General features: G+C 42.2%; 1 protein-coding gene and 1 long non-coding RNA gene across 5 annotated transcripts in view; one reads left to right on the top strand and one right to left on the bottom strand.

The window, feature by feature from the left end:
- LOC308587145 overlaps window positions 1-14,632 on the bottom strand; it is a 145,142-nt gene that overhangs the window by 8,766 nt on the left and 121,744 nt on the right. For all 3 annotated transcript variants that reach the window (XR_014008225.1, XR_014008226.1, XR_014008227.1), the window contains one exon: window positions 5,560-5,777. This is a non-coding gene — a long non-coding RNA (uncharacterized lncRNA). The remainder of the gene's footprint in view (window positions 1-5,559; window positions 5,778-14,632) is intronic.
- Window positions 1-14,632, top strand: part of NR5A2 (nuclear receptor subfamily 5 group A member 2) — a 114,958-nt gene that overhangs the window by 45,556 nt on the left and 54,770 nt on the right. The window lies entirely within an intron of this gene.

Raw genomic sequence — 14,632 nt, 5'->3', positions numbered from 1 at the left:
ACCGCTAAGGCAAGTTTGGGAGGAGGGAGAGAGGGATGAAAGGCACTTCTGTTCATTCATACATAACTTGATAAGGGGCGGCCTTGCAAAAGGAAAACAGAAACAATGTTAGGAATCAATTGTGTGTGTGTGTGTGTGTGTGTGTGTGTGTGTATGCGTGTGTGTGTGTGTGTATGCGCGCGCGCGCAAGGGGGGAAAGGAATCTTAATAAAAGGCTTTATAGTGACCATAGCCTACATAACGATGCACATAGCAAAGTAACGTTTTGGAGTTGTTAAGAACAGGAGAACCTCCTACAGATTTGACAAATACTATCACTGTTGTATGGGATTTTATTGTTACTTTGATATTTGGCTGTTCAGAACAGAATAAAAAAGAATCCTGATGCACAAACCGGTTAACAGAAAATGCCTCCCCCCCTTTTTTTGAGCCCACTGAAACTTAAATCCTGTATGTGTACATTTGAAAATAAATCTCACTGGTTTCAGTGGAACTCAGTTCTTTGTTTTTATCTGTGCTTTATCTGATGCAAACCCACAGTAATTTTATTTGCCACTGTGGCAGCATTTAAATATGCCTCCCTGCAACGCCCTCTTTCATTTCCCCCCTTCTAATTCTACTCCCCAATGGACAGATATTTAACATTTCTACATTTTTGTTGGTCTAAATAAGTAAATAATAGTACGCAGTACCAGCACCTTTTTTTCTAGAAGAAAAGCTCTGGTTAGCACCATTGAGAGGAGTGGGGATCACTTAACAAGGAACTGTGATTCAAGCCCTCATACCTGAACACAATTGAGAATACAAGTGCAAATCATTTGCACCTTGTTTTATCCATTTCTATCATCCCCTGAACAGGATTTTCCCAGGGCTACTTTTGAGACTGGGATGTAAAATGAAGCATGAACATTTGCACAGCCTCCAGGCACTGAACACACATCCTTTCAATAATTCTTACAGTAACCTCTCTTAGATGGGAAGAGGGCATATAGCTCAGTGGCAGAGCACATGCTTCACATGCAGAACGACCCAGATTCAACTTTAAAACGTGCAGCTCAAGAGATCTTAAGTCGGTAGGCCAGGAAAGACCCCTCTCTGAAACCCTCATGGCCAATATGAAATAATATTTGGCTGGATGGACCCAATGGTGTGGTTGTATGTTTCTTGGCAATGCATTCATTTCTGAGCTGGGCCAGAAGCAGGAGCTTCCATTCATAAGTTACTATGGAACTATTTTTACAGGCTAGCTGGATTGCCTCATATTCATAAGACGCTCCTTTATCACACAGTGTCCTCCTTCCTGGGCCAGTATTCCATCTGCAGGAATAAAAAACTACAAGAATAGACTTGGGTCCAGCACTGGAGGAAATGTGCATATCAGAGGAATTCCACAATGAAATGCAATACCAAGGCTAACTGAGGGATCTCCTATGGTTTTCAAAAGGTGGTTGGGGGTGTTTTCAGCCTATGCAGAGTGGTGGTGCATTAGATGATCTGCTACTCTCCTTCCAACAGCATAGCCAAGGTGTGATGTTGGCATAGGGACCTTGATCGTATGTTTAACAGGCCAGTTAAGTTCCTCAGGTGGTAGACACTTAGTAGAAGAGGATACTCTCCTGCCCTTTCCAGTGTACTCCATGTAGACACCAAGTCACATATGCATGATTTGCCCTCCTTTTTTGAGATGAAAGAATCCCCTGTATCTGATATTTGCACACTGCATGTTGAGTGTTTGCCTCATATTTATGTACATGGTTGAAGGGACAGAGGGCAGTTTGCTTTGCTTATCTACTATTCAGAGAAGAGCACTGGTACTTTTATCTGGGTTACACTGTGCCTTTTCCTTTTGAACTTGCCATTTAAGCCATATTAGAAGTGGCAATAGTTTGTGCAGATACATCCTGTAGGTCTGTGACACGCTTACACTCATCTTTTGTGTGTGTGAATCTACAGACCAGTACAGAATCGTTGCATTGCCCATACAACACCATATTTCACAGCTTTGTGCTAGTCCAGCAAACTGTATGTCCAACTAATGTGCTCCTTTCCTGGGATTGAGCTGTAAATGAGCATGCTTATATCACTCCTGTGCACAGATGGGGAATCGGTGATAAAAAGGTTCCACCGAAACCCCAAATATACACATAGAAGACCATGTGAGCCTATGAATCCCAGCCACTTTTACCTTAACTGTATCTCCCTCTCTTTATCATTTCCCTGCTTTTCTGTTTTTGTCAGTCATTCTTAATTTCTGCCCACATAGCTGTGCACATATTATAAATCTGTGTACACTGAGCATGTGTTGAGGAGGGAGGATTATGCACTCTTTGTGCACATCCTCAGCATAACATCTGCAAAAAGCTACACGTAAACAGAGATTACGTGGTTGTTTCTCTTCTCCCCCCCCCCCCCGCCAAAGGTTATAGTGCCCCCGGTGCCACTCGCCTAGAGGTCATCATGACCCAGTTGTAGGCCACAGATCCCCATGTGCAGATCAGCTTTATCTAGTGCACTGCCAGATCATGACTATTTTGCTTACTACTTTCAGGAACAAGCTGTTAACAGAGTATGTTTACTGATAAGTCTTTCAGCTGCTGAGACCTACTCCTGCTTCCCTTACTGACAGGAAACGTGTTTTGAGTGCAAAGGCCACAGAGTGTAGTGGGTTATATAAGAACTTATTTGACTTACTTGCAGGACATGGCTGTTGACTGTCTGTGACAAGTAAGACCTTTTAACATTTTAAAAGCCGAAACAGACAAATTTTGATTCTTAATAGAGTACTCTGACTGAAATAAAACTAATTCATCCCGGTCACATATTTAACAGGTCTCTGTAGGTGTCATTACTTTGTGCAGTAAGGACTCCAACACCAAGGAAGTCCCAGTTTTAGTCTAATATATAGATCAAAATGTTGGTGTTGCTTCTGGTCTGCTGTTTGTAGGTTCCTGTAGATAGCAAAATTGATCCATCTGTTGTTAACTTAGTTTTGTACATTGACTTGCAGAGAACTTGAGTTAACCAGTCAGCTGAGCTCTTGCAAAGCTTCTACTGTATTTCTTACCTTGCCAATGATAGGTGGAATGTGTGTAGGAAATGTCAGGGAACACTTAGTATTTTTGATAAATGATCAGAGCAGGAGAAAACTACAAACTAGTAGATGAGATCCAGATGTCATAAGGAAGCAGATGAGCCCTTATGGTGGGAGTCTAGCACAGTGAGTTCACTGCACATACAGAGATGAATGTTAGCATAAATTGTTGGAGAATCACGATATTAGTTCGGAGGTAATTTAGCTAAAATATGTGAATTTTTGTAATCCTGAAGTCATGAACGAGGAGAGCATCTCACAGACAGCACTTCTGTGGCCCAATTTGTAAACATAATCTTCCCTCACTGTCTTTGGCAATTCCTTCTGCATCCCCTTCTCATGTTTTTGGCCTTTTGATCTTCCTTCCTTTCCCCCCTGCCTTTGCACAACTTCCTCCACTGCTGAATCTTAAAATTGTAAGCTCCTTAAGGACAGTGGCCTCTATCTTTTGGCTTATGGTACTCTGTACAGGACTTGAATGGATGTAAAGGGCATGAATGGATGCTGTGGTGGAGCATCAATAGTTTCAGATCTCTGAATGATCAGGAGGACTTTCCAGAGGAGGCAGTTGGTTCAGATGCATATTTTTGGGGTGGACCTTTGGAGGAAGAGATACATGATGAGATAAATGGATTAGTTGACGCTGGTGACATTAATAAATAATTATTTAGTGTTAATTGTTGTACTGCATATTTTAGGGTATATCTTATTTTGATGTATTCTTTACATCTTACTTGTCTTTGCTGTAAATCCCCCTGTGACTTTTGCATAGGCGGCATATAAATTATCAAAATATGTAAAGAATCTTGCTCCTTCCCCTCCTACAAACACCTCACCTAGGCTGAGTTTTGCATTCTCTGCCAACCTAACACACAATATCCACCCAGTCTTACTGGTTTTCCAGTACTGCATAAGCACCTTTCACACACACGTAGCAACTGGGCTGATTCCAGGTAATCCAAACAGCATATTAACAGGGGCAGTGACAAAACAAGCCAACTGTTACCTACAGGTTATGAAGGTGGCTTGCTTAAACTAACCACAGTTAGTGTAAAGAAAAGGTGGCTAATCTGCCCTTGAGATGCTCTTAGCATACAAATCCCAGCTGGGGCTGGTGGGAGCTGGACTCACATCCAAACTGAGTTTGGGACGCAATGGCAGATCAAGTTTAAGTAAACTGTGCAGCCAGGAGGGAAAGGGACTAAACATCAGGAAGAACTTTCTGACAGTAAGAGCTGTTTGACAGTGAAACAGACTCCTACGAGAGGTGGTGGACTCTGATAATCAGGCCCCCTTCCATTTCCACAATTCTGTGATTCTATGACTTTTCAAGTGTGTGGCCCGAGGCTCACTTGGGCTCATTTCAACTCATATGTCACCATGGTTTAATACAGATGTGGGGAGCTGCTTGCCATGCTTGCTGGGGCTGATGGGAATTGTAGCTGAGCAACATCTGTAGGGCCAAAGGTTCCGCACCCATAGCTTAGCATGATATGTGAACTTGGCCTAGAAAATCTGAATGGGAAATAGATGCCTCTTGACTCCACTGCATACACATGCCAAGGCATGAGTATGAATGGAAGATTCCAATGCCTAGCTTACACTTCATTCTTCCCATCTTGTCCAGCTAGCAAATGTTGCTGAGAACATTTGCAGCTCTTCTATAATAAATACAATCAAATCCACTGCAAGGAAAGCTATCTGATACTCTTTATTATTTTTAAAACAAATGAACCAAAATGGTCAATTGATTGACACACATCACTTCCAAAGCCAAACATGTCCCTGTGTTCCACCATCAAACACTGGATTGTAAGCAGCTTTGCCAGTTCAGCGCTGTAGCATCTAACTAGCAACACAGCAGGCTCCAGTGTGGGGAGGTGCCCTTTGTATTCCCTGGACGTATTTGTGTTTGTTTTGTTCTACACTGGTTGTTAAGAGATACTAAAGCTTGAGATAAGTTGAGGCCGAAGCTGCAATAAACTTCAAAGAGATATATTGCCACATACAATTTTACGTATCTTTTTTAGGGTCCACTCCTCTTTCTGCTACAGTCATTGGGAAAAGCACTCTTGGTCTGCTCAGTAGGAGCAGAGTGCTGCTATCATGCCTTTCCCTCTGCCTCCCCGTAGCTAATATACAGTTGTAAAAACAAACGAGTCTCCATTCCTGTGGAATTCTGCTGAGTTTAGGTTAGACAAGCAGGCTAAAGACTTTGGAGCCGACAACAGCAGCGGCAAGGAAATCCGAGGGCTTGTTAAACAGGAAGATTTAGCATCCGAAATTCTATAGAGAGAACCGAACAGAGGGTGTTAGAGATCGGGAATATCTGCTTTTCTACTTGTTGCTTTGATAATGGATAAAAGGCTGTCATGAAGTATAAGTTACCAGCTGGGAGTGGGTAGTATAATCTCAGTAGAAAGGCTGTTCCCTCAGTAGTATAAAAAAATCTTTTATATCATTCTTACCTATTGTGAAGAATACAAAGGAGTTGTTTATATCACAGACATCCTCCCTAATGGGGAGGGAGCCGTCATCCCATATAGGAAGCTTTACAGGTTGCTTTCAATTAATTTTTCATTGACCCCGCTCTGCTCTTTGACCAAGCGCTCATCCGAATGAAGATTCCCATAATTCCAAGGCATTAGATGAAACACGCTGCAACCTTATGATGGATTGGTGGGGCCTGATTTAAACCGAACGACAAATGGGGAGACTGTTTAAGGAAACAATGGATATATCCCCTGTGCATCTGTTTGCTTATTTTCTTTAAGATGTTCTTTACCCACAAATAACTTCAAGGTGACTCATAACAAAACCATTAAAAATGCAATTAAATACAATGACAAACAGCAATCAAACAGGAGGTAAAAGAATCCTAAGCCAATAAAACCAGGAAAAAATGTGAGACTCCCACGCCAATCCCATTAAAGCTCATGAGAACAGGAATTTTTAAATTTATTTGGGTAGTTTTACATTTATATCCCACCTTTCCTCAAAGGAGCTCAAGGTGGTATACATAACTATCCTCTTTCCCGTTTTATCCTGACAACTTTGTGAGGTAGGTTAGGTTAAGAGACAGTGACTGGCCAAGATCACCCAGTGAGCTTCATAGCTGATTGGGGATTTGAACTCTGATCTCCCTAGGGCTTAATCCAACACTCTAATCACTGGCTCCATCACTGATGGATGTTGCCTGGTGTCTAAAAGACTACAGTGCTGGTACCAGGCAGACATAACAGACTGGGGAGTTAATCATTTGGGAGCCATCACGGAAAAAGCCTCCCTCCAGTAGCTACCTAACTTCCAAATACAGGATCACCTCTGACTTAGCTGTCAACTTTTCCCTTTTCTTGCAAGGAATCCTATTCGGAATAAGGGAATTTCCCTTAAAAAAAGGGAAACGTTGACAGCTAAACCTCTGAATAAGATCTTAATTGGCAGGGAGACATGGGAGAAGGTGGCCCATGAAGTACCCTGGCTGTTTAAGGTTTGAAGGTAAAAACCAACAGTTTGAATTGGACCTGGAGGCACACTCGGAACCAGCAAATATCTTTTAATAGTGGTGTGATGTGGCTGCAATGGTAGGTCCCATTTGGTGGGCCGGCCATCATGTTCTACATCAGCTGAAACCTCTAGGTAGTTTCCTAAGGCAACCCCACGTATGGTAGTCTAACCTAGCAGTTACTAAAGGATGAACTTTTGTGGCCAGACCATCCCTCTCCAATCAAAGTTGGTGATAGCTGCTATACCTTTCTGAAGCTGCCTTCACACCCAGTGGCAATTATGGATCTGAGAGCTTTCCAAGTGGCATACGTTCTCCTTAAGTTGGAATACAACACCACTCATATTAGATTAAATGCCATTTTATTGGTTAAGTTAGGTCTCAACTATCACATATCCAGTGCAATACTGTGGTTAATAGTGTTGAATCTAGCTGAGGAAAACCCAGATTCAAATTCTTGCTTATCTGTAACACTTTCTGCCATTTCACACTTTCTGTGATAATCATTTTTAATGAACATGTTTAATGCTGCAGCAAATCTATGTAGGAGAGACACATTCCTTGTTCATCCTTAGGTGTACTCTCACAAACAGCCATTTGTGTCCAGACCATGCTGCTTAAGAAAGCAGAAAGGATCTCACATGGCTGAATGCTCTTCCCTGCCGAAGTTCCCTTCATATAGAAAACTAGGTGTCAGAGACAAGGATTTTAGCCTGACCTGCTCCCTTATATGCTAGCTTTCTCTGTGTAGGAATCTTCTCTCCCTCAGCCTCACATGCTGTCATATGAGCCCTCAGCCTGATGTGATGATTACGGTAGAGACAGGAATACTGATCTCATCTGCTGTTTCCAATAACTAAGTCACAGTAAACATGTATTGGGGATCCATGTTGGGCTGTGGCTGATAGGAGCTATAGTATTCCTATCTAGCTTAATTGTATATTTGAGGAAGTGCATCTCCTTATCACTTTACATGCTGCTACACCAAAGACTGAGCAAAAACCCACACAATGTACCCACAACAAACACAATTGATGTGTAAAATATATATCAGCTCTTGTGAGGAGGCCTTGAATACACTGCTGTCTCTAATCTATCTCATAGAATTGTTGTATCTGTAAAATGAAATGCCACACATACACCGCCCATGTATGTGCCTTTGAATCTGGTATACAAATGTGACGAATATATAAACAGTCACATTTGCCAATTGGCCACCCACATCAAATATTAATTTAAATATTTGTAGCTTCAAGACCCATACCAGTTACTGTTGTGGTTAAGAGTAGTGTTGTGGTTTCTTTAAAAATGTGTGCCCCACATCACCAACATTGTTCTATTATGTTATGAGCCACAATATGAGCCACAAATATCAAATGATGATTAAAAAAACAAAAAACCCAGTGGGATATGTCTAAAATGTTTGCATCATCCGGGGTGTTTTTCACATTCTATTCATATAGTTTTGCAAATGTCCTTTACTGGTAAATGATAGAAATGTGGAGGACAATCATGGCAGAACAATTAGAGGAGAAATTTGGCTACCACCAAAAACATCGGCCATGTGTATGCTCCCCTCAACATGAAGTTTATGAAATAAAAATATGTGACATGACACTTCACGTTTCCCTACTCCCACACCACTATATGGGTAGCTGCTTGTGGAAGTGTGCAAACTTGGAAGCATGATGACACATCACGTTTTTATTTACTTGTTCCTACCAGGGGAGGGGGAAAGAGGGATGCAGGGATGATATTTTGGTGGCAGCCACACATATTTTGGCATGTTCATTTCTGTACTTCTGTACTTAGTGAAAATACTCAGTTGGATTTGACATTTAGTGGTCAATATTTTCTGCATTTCCCTCTGGTTCGGGGAAACCTTGACAATCCCCAGTAATTGTCGACATTCACCAAATTACTGTGATACCTTCATATAGGTAGATAGATTTTTAAAAAGTAGGCATTTTGTTCACAAAACAGCAATTAGGATTTTAGCTGGACTTTGATCCAGACCTTTTCTGGCAGAATTCCCAGGGAAACTTAATGAATTTCGATTCTGAAAGGGGCTGCAAAAGCTGGAGTCTTAAAACGCAAAAGCTTTGTCAAAGCCAAGCAATTACAAACTTGCATTCTTCCTCCAAAAAGGCACACTTTACGCTCTGCTTGTCACTCTATAGTGCTCATTTTAATGATATATTTAGAGCCTTGTCTTACTTTGTATTCTTAGATGTAATTACCCATATTAAAAAAAAACTCCACTCATTAGTGTTCTGTTCCACTGACTTAATTATACCCTTAATTAAATCTTGACAAACTGGGGGTCACTGTTGTGTCAGTGGAATTTGTCACTGTTTGTCAGCAGGTGTCTGGCCACTTCTATTTCTGATCTCCCTGCTGCTGACGTCTGTTTAAAGAGCCTTTTCCCCCCCAAACTGCACTGCAAATAGTTCACTTCGTGCATCTCTTTCAAAGCATCACCAAAAATGCAAACAAATGCATTTTAGCTATCTGTTACCATTCCGCTGGTTTTATGTAAATGTATAAAGAAAAGGAACAGCAGGAGCCAGAGTTTTCAACGGCAAATGAAAAAAATTGTTGAAAAAACAATGGCTCCCGTCTCACATCAGCGTACACAGAGCAAATGTGCGGACCGGGGAGTGTGATCACACCTGTTAGTCAGCGCACGGAACCTCTGCATGCTGGACTTCATGCCACACACGATTGGGAACCTTTAATGATGATGGCTCCCTATCAGAAGCAGAGGCCTTGTACGTGTACAGCTTTTAAGAATGTACGGAGAGTCCTGCTGGATCAGGCCAAAGGCCCATCCATTTCAGCATCCTGTTCTCACAGTGGCCAACTAGATTTCTATGGGAAGCCCCAATAAATGACCCAAGTGCAATAGTGCTGTCCTCATTTGTGATCCTCAGCAACTGGTATTCAGGAGGATACTGCCTCTGACATTGGAGGTAGAACATAGCCATCTTGGCTGGTAGCCCGTGATAGCCTTATCCTCCACAAAAGGACGCGAGTGGCGCTGTGGTCTAAGCCACTGAGCCTCTTGGGCTTGCCAATCAGAAGGTTGACGGTTCGAATCCCCATGACAGGGTGAGCTCCCGTTGCTCGGTCCCAGCTCCTGCCAACCTAGCAGTTTGAAAGCACGCCAGTGCAAGTAGATAAATAGGTGCCGTTGTGGCGGGAAGGTAAACGGTGTTTCCGTGCGCTCTGGTTTCTGTCACGGTGTCCTGTTATGCCAGAAGTGGTTAAGTCATGCTGGCCACATGACCCAGAAAGCTGTCTGTGGACAAACGCCAGCTCTCTCGGCCTGAAAGTGAGATGAGCACCGCAACCCCATAGTCGCCTTTGACTAGACTTAACCTTCCAGGGATCCTTTACCTATCCTCCATAAATTTATCCATGGATTTTGCTTTTGGCACCACACTATCAATCTTGCCTCTTTTCCTCTGAACAAATCATTAATATTAATGTTATTTAAATCTGTATATTACCCTTCATCTGCAGATCTCAGGGTGGTTCACAATATAAATATACAATATAAACAGCAAAAAATGCATAATAAAAATAAGGACAAAACCAAACCAATAATCCCCCATCCCCATCTCACAACATATTTAAAAGAGTATTGAATGCTAATCAGCCAAAAACCTGGTTGAAGGGGAACATTTTCACCTAAAGGTGTCTAATGAAGGCGCTAGCTGGACCTCCCTGGGGAGAGCATTCCACAGATGGGGAGCCACCACAGAAAAGGCCCGTTCTCATGTGGAAGAGGCACACTAAGGGCTTCAGAGAATGATCTCAGGGCCAGGGTAGGTTCATATCGAGAATACCTTGAGGTATTGTGGTACTGAGCAGTTTAAGGCTTTATAGGTCAAAACCTTCATAGGAAGTGTGCCTGTGCCCAAATGGGAGGAAATGGGGAGGGTTCCCTGTGGGGGTCAGCCTTCTGCGGTCCTCTTGAGTCTCCCAATTGGGCTGGTGGAAATTTCCTGTCTGAGGAACACAGCGATCTAGGAAGCTGCTTTCTACTGAGTCAGAGCATTGGTCCACCTTGCTCAATATCTTCTGACTGGTAGTGGCTCTGCAGGGCTTCAGAAAGGAGCCTCTCCCAGCCCTAACTAAAGATGCCAGGAACTGGACCTGGGATCTTCTGTGGATGCTCTGCCACGGAGCTTATGGTCTTTCCCCAGGCTCCCTGTTTCACCTGACCCATATACAACTCAGCAGCCCACCAGCCGCCTATTGTGGTGGCATGCCAGGCCGCTTGAAATGCCAGCTCATTTGGCATTTATAAATGGAGATTTATCAAACTCCTCAGAGGACAGAATTCCTACAGTGTTCAGCATGTTGTATCACAAGTTGTGGAGGCCTGGGCTTGCACATGTGGCGGTGTAGGGAAGGGGAGAGGCAATCTATGTGCAGGTCAGCTTCCGTGCCAGATCATCCCCTCGCTAGGTCAGGACCCTGGAGTTTTCAAGTGAGCAGGGGGAGGTAGCTGTAACTGAGTTGCATCCTAACAGCTATCACTATCCACTTCACATATACATATTTGAGGGATTGTTATTCGGGTACTTTACTTATGGGGAAACTAATTCCCATGTTTAGAGATATATAGTGTTCATCTGAATAATTGATCAGCCCAGTCAGTCTTCAGTCAAGTCAGGCTTGATTAATTAGCTGATGGCTTTCCAGTACATTCCTTGCAAGACACTTGCCGTCAGCTGACAATGGAGTTTTCGTTTAATAAAATATGATTATAGAAATGTAATGGGGGAAAAAAAAGAGCTCCAGCGTAGGGAAAGGCCATCTCTGTCTACAGTCTCTGGAGGCTCGGGGCTTGATCCAAAGAACTACGTGACTAGTTCTGCAATATCAGGGTTACTCACTTTCATTTTCCATGACTACACCCAGAAAATCAAGTTGGCAATTCAGTATTGTCCTAGGGCTTCTCTCTTTTCATTCTGGCAGCGGGTTTCTTTTGCTGCAATGGAAGACAGGTTGCTCTGAATTTTTATCGAGCGGCATGGGGAATTGCTTCCAGAACGAGAGTCCTCAGTATCCCCACAATGCCCCGGATGTTTTCCATGGAGCCATTTGGATTCAACTCTAGTTATTAATTCTGGTTAGGCTGTATAGGTCGAAAGAGTCCTCCCAAGCCCACCTCGAATTAACTAAAAATGATCCCGCTTCCACTGTTGTGGGCCAAAACTTGTGGAACTGCCTCCTGACTGAGATTAGAGAGGCACCCTCCTTGCTGCAGGATAAGACTTTCTTATTCCAGCAGGCGTGTTAAATCTGAGCCTTGTAAAAATGTCCCTCTCCCGTCCCCACCTGCCTTTTCAGCTCACAAAGCTCTTACCATCACCAGATCCTCACTCTTCTTTGCCTCCCTGAGGCGATGATCAGCGGACACAGCTGGCCTGTGACATTTTGCCACCTGAAGCAAGGCATCACACACCACCCCCTGTCAAGGTTCATAGGACCCAAAGCCAGCCAAGCTATTTTGGTACCTGAGGCAGAGAGTGCCACAAGCACCTCCCCACTACCACCTCACCTTAGAAATTAGTAACAATTGGCTGCCCTTGCACGACAGCTAAAGCCAGCCACTGAAGTCAACTGATTTGCTCTGGCTAATGATAGTATTGTGCTGCAGTACAGGGTCTGGGGACCCCAGGGCATGCGGTTCTCCCAGATTTCAGTTGAAACCACTCTGCAGACAAGTAAGGACTCTTTATAAGTTCACTTACCAAAAGACTAAGTGCTCAGAATGGTCAAAATGCCAGCAGTTATTCCTCCATAATATACAAAGTTAATATAATGCTATTTGGCTGTCAGTTTAAATAACTATAATTTGCACAAGGATAAATACATTTTGAAAAGTCAGAATGATTATATCAAATCACTCAGGTATTTTTTTTTCTTCATGAAGGCCTGTTGTATTCAGGGTAAACTTCAGGTTTTGTGGGAGGGGGAAGTTGCTCTCAGGTGAGCCTCCTATTTTATTGGGTCCTGGTAGCAGCTTGTGACAGCAGCAGTATCACTGTGGGGCATTGTGGGAAATTAAAATGGCAGCTCCCCACTGCTTAATGCTCTGTTGGGACTCTGGCAGTTGCTCAAGGATGCCACATACTGGTTATTTTACACACAAAAGGAAGTTTCATCTCAATTGTTGCATTCAGACAATCCTCCAAACCATGGGAAGGAGGATCATGAATGAGCAAGGTGCTTGCCTCTCATTTTATCTCCTCCCCTCCTCACACATGCATGACTTAATTCATTACATTTTGTTTCAACCAAACCCCCATTTGCTGTGACACGTGAACTGGCAAACTATGATCTGAGCATCCTTCCTAATCAGGACTGCAAACTGGGATCAAACCAGTTCAATTGTGCCTCAGCTGGCAGTTCATTAGGTGTCCCTTGGCAAGCCATTACCGATCAACCCCAGTTCTCCCAGTACTGCAGCAGGTCGGTAATAACACTAACATATCATATGAGTTGTTCAGAGGAACGTTGAGATTCTACACTGGAACTGAACGCTCAAAAGTGCTATATAAATACTAAATACTGTAATTCTAATGAAAGTCTGCTATTCAACTCAGTCTGCATCAGCAATAGATATGGTGGAAAAATATATTATGCAGTCTGTGTAAGGACAATGAGGGATCAGAGTCAAATACAAATTGAGATATTTTTCATTATTACTGCACAGTAGTCTCTTGTGTGATGACCCAAGAGTTCAAATACAGATCCCTATAGTGTTGTCTAAGGATCTCAACATTTATATCTTGATTCTACAAGAGTGGTATCTTAAAATGCATATAAGGGGAATAAATAATGTATATTTGTTAAACAAATTATCATTTCTTCACTTAGGCATGTGAACTGGTCACAAGGAAAGATCATATAAATAAACAATGAATTGTTAAGCTAAATGGGATGTCTACGGCTTTTATTTTTTTCCAGTTAAAACTAAATTAGAACCATTATGCAGGCTTTCAGATAGACTCACCAAGCTCTTATCTGTACAAAGCTGATAGATCTGCCATTATTCTTAGTGAAAAACAGAAGTTATATCATTCTGTGTCATTAAAAATGCATTAATCCTTTTTAGTAACCTTCCTCTAATTCATTGATTCAATTATAGTCTGAAGGATAAAGACATTTTGCTTTAATAAAAATAGAGTATTAAAGATGGTATTTTATACACAAGAGGTGTATTCGTTAGAGATCTTAAATGGAAGGGAAATACTGAGAAACACAAAAATATAAGTTGAAAAAATAAATATAAAACAGAAACGCAATCCATGGTGGGTCTTGAACTGGTGACCTAAGGAATGTTGGTGGGGATTTAGCCTGTTACTACCAATAGTTCTTACTAATGCATGAAGACTAAACCTTCTTGCACCAATGGGCCACAGTAGATGATGCCATACTCCCTAGCATAGCCTCGTTACAAACTTCCAGGGCGGAGTTACTCATCTAAGCAAATAGAAGATCCGTTCACATTGAACACAATTTGGGCTTGTTGTCAAGGGTTAAAGAGCTGGGTCTGACATTAATTTTCATTGAAGGTATAAACCCAGGACTTAGATGATGGTTTATGATTCTGATAAGCAGCTCCAAAATTGCTCATTTGTGGTTGTGCTTTTCAATATTTGTATGAGCCATTGCATGTTAAGCTTTCAATGTTGCAGTGGTTAATATGTAAAAATTATTATGCTATCTACAGATGTGCATGGTTTTAGTGGCAAATTTCTGTGGGAGCATACTTAATTGCCATTTAGACACATGTAAAGCCTTTACACCCAAATTGGGCTCAGGAAATCCATTCTGTTGTAGGGGTTTTTTTTGAATCAATTGATTTTTTGATCAGATCCCATTAAAAGTTAGTAAATTTTAAGCCTTGGTACTAATGATCATGATCCTCCAAGGAAGTGGACTAATATGTTTTGGTGGGCCCTCAGGGCTTCCTTGTGTGAACCTAGCGGTAGGTTACTCATATCTATCTATCT

This window comes from Podarcis bocagei (genome assembly GCF_964188305.1).
Source record: "Podarcis bocagei genome assembly, chromosome: 5".
NCBI lineage: Eukaryota > Metazoa > Chordata > Lepidosauria > Squamata > Lacertidae > Podarcis > Podarcis bocagei.
The sequence above is the reverse complement of the archived record's forward strand: the minus strand, read 5'-3'. Positions and strand labels throughout refer to the sequence as shown.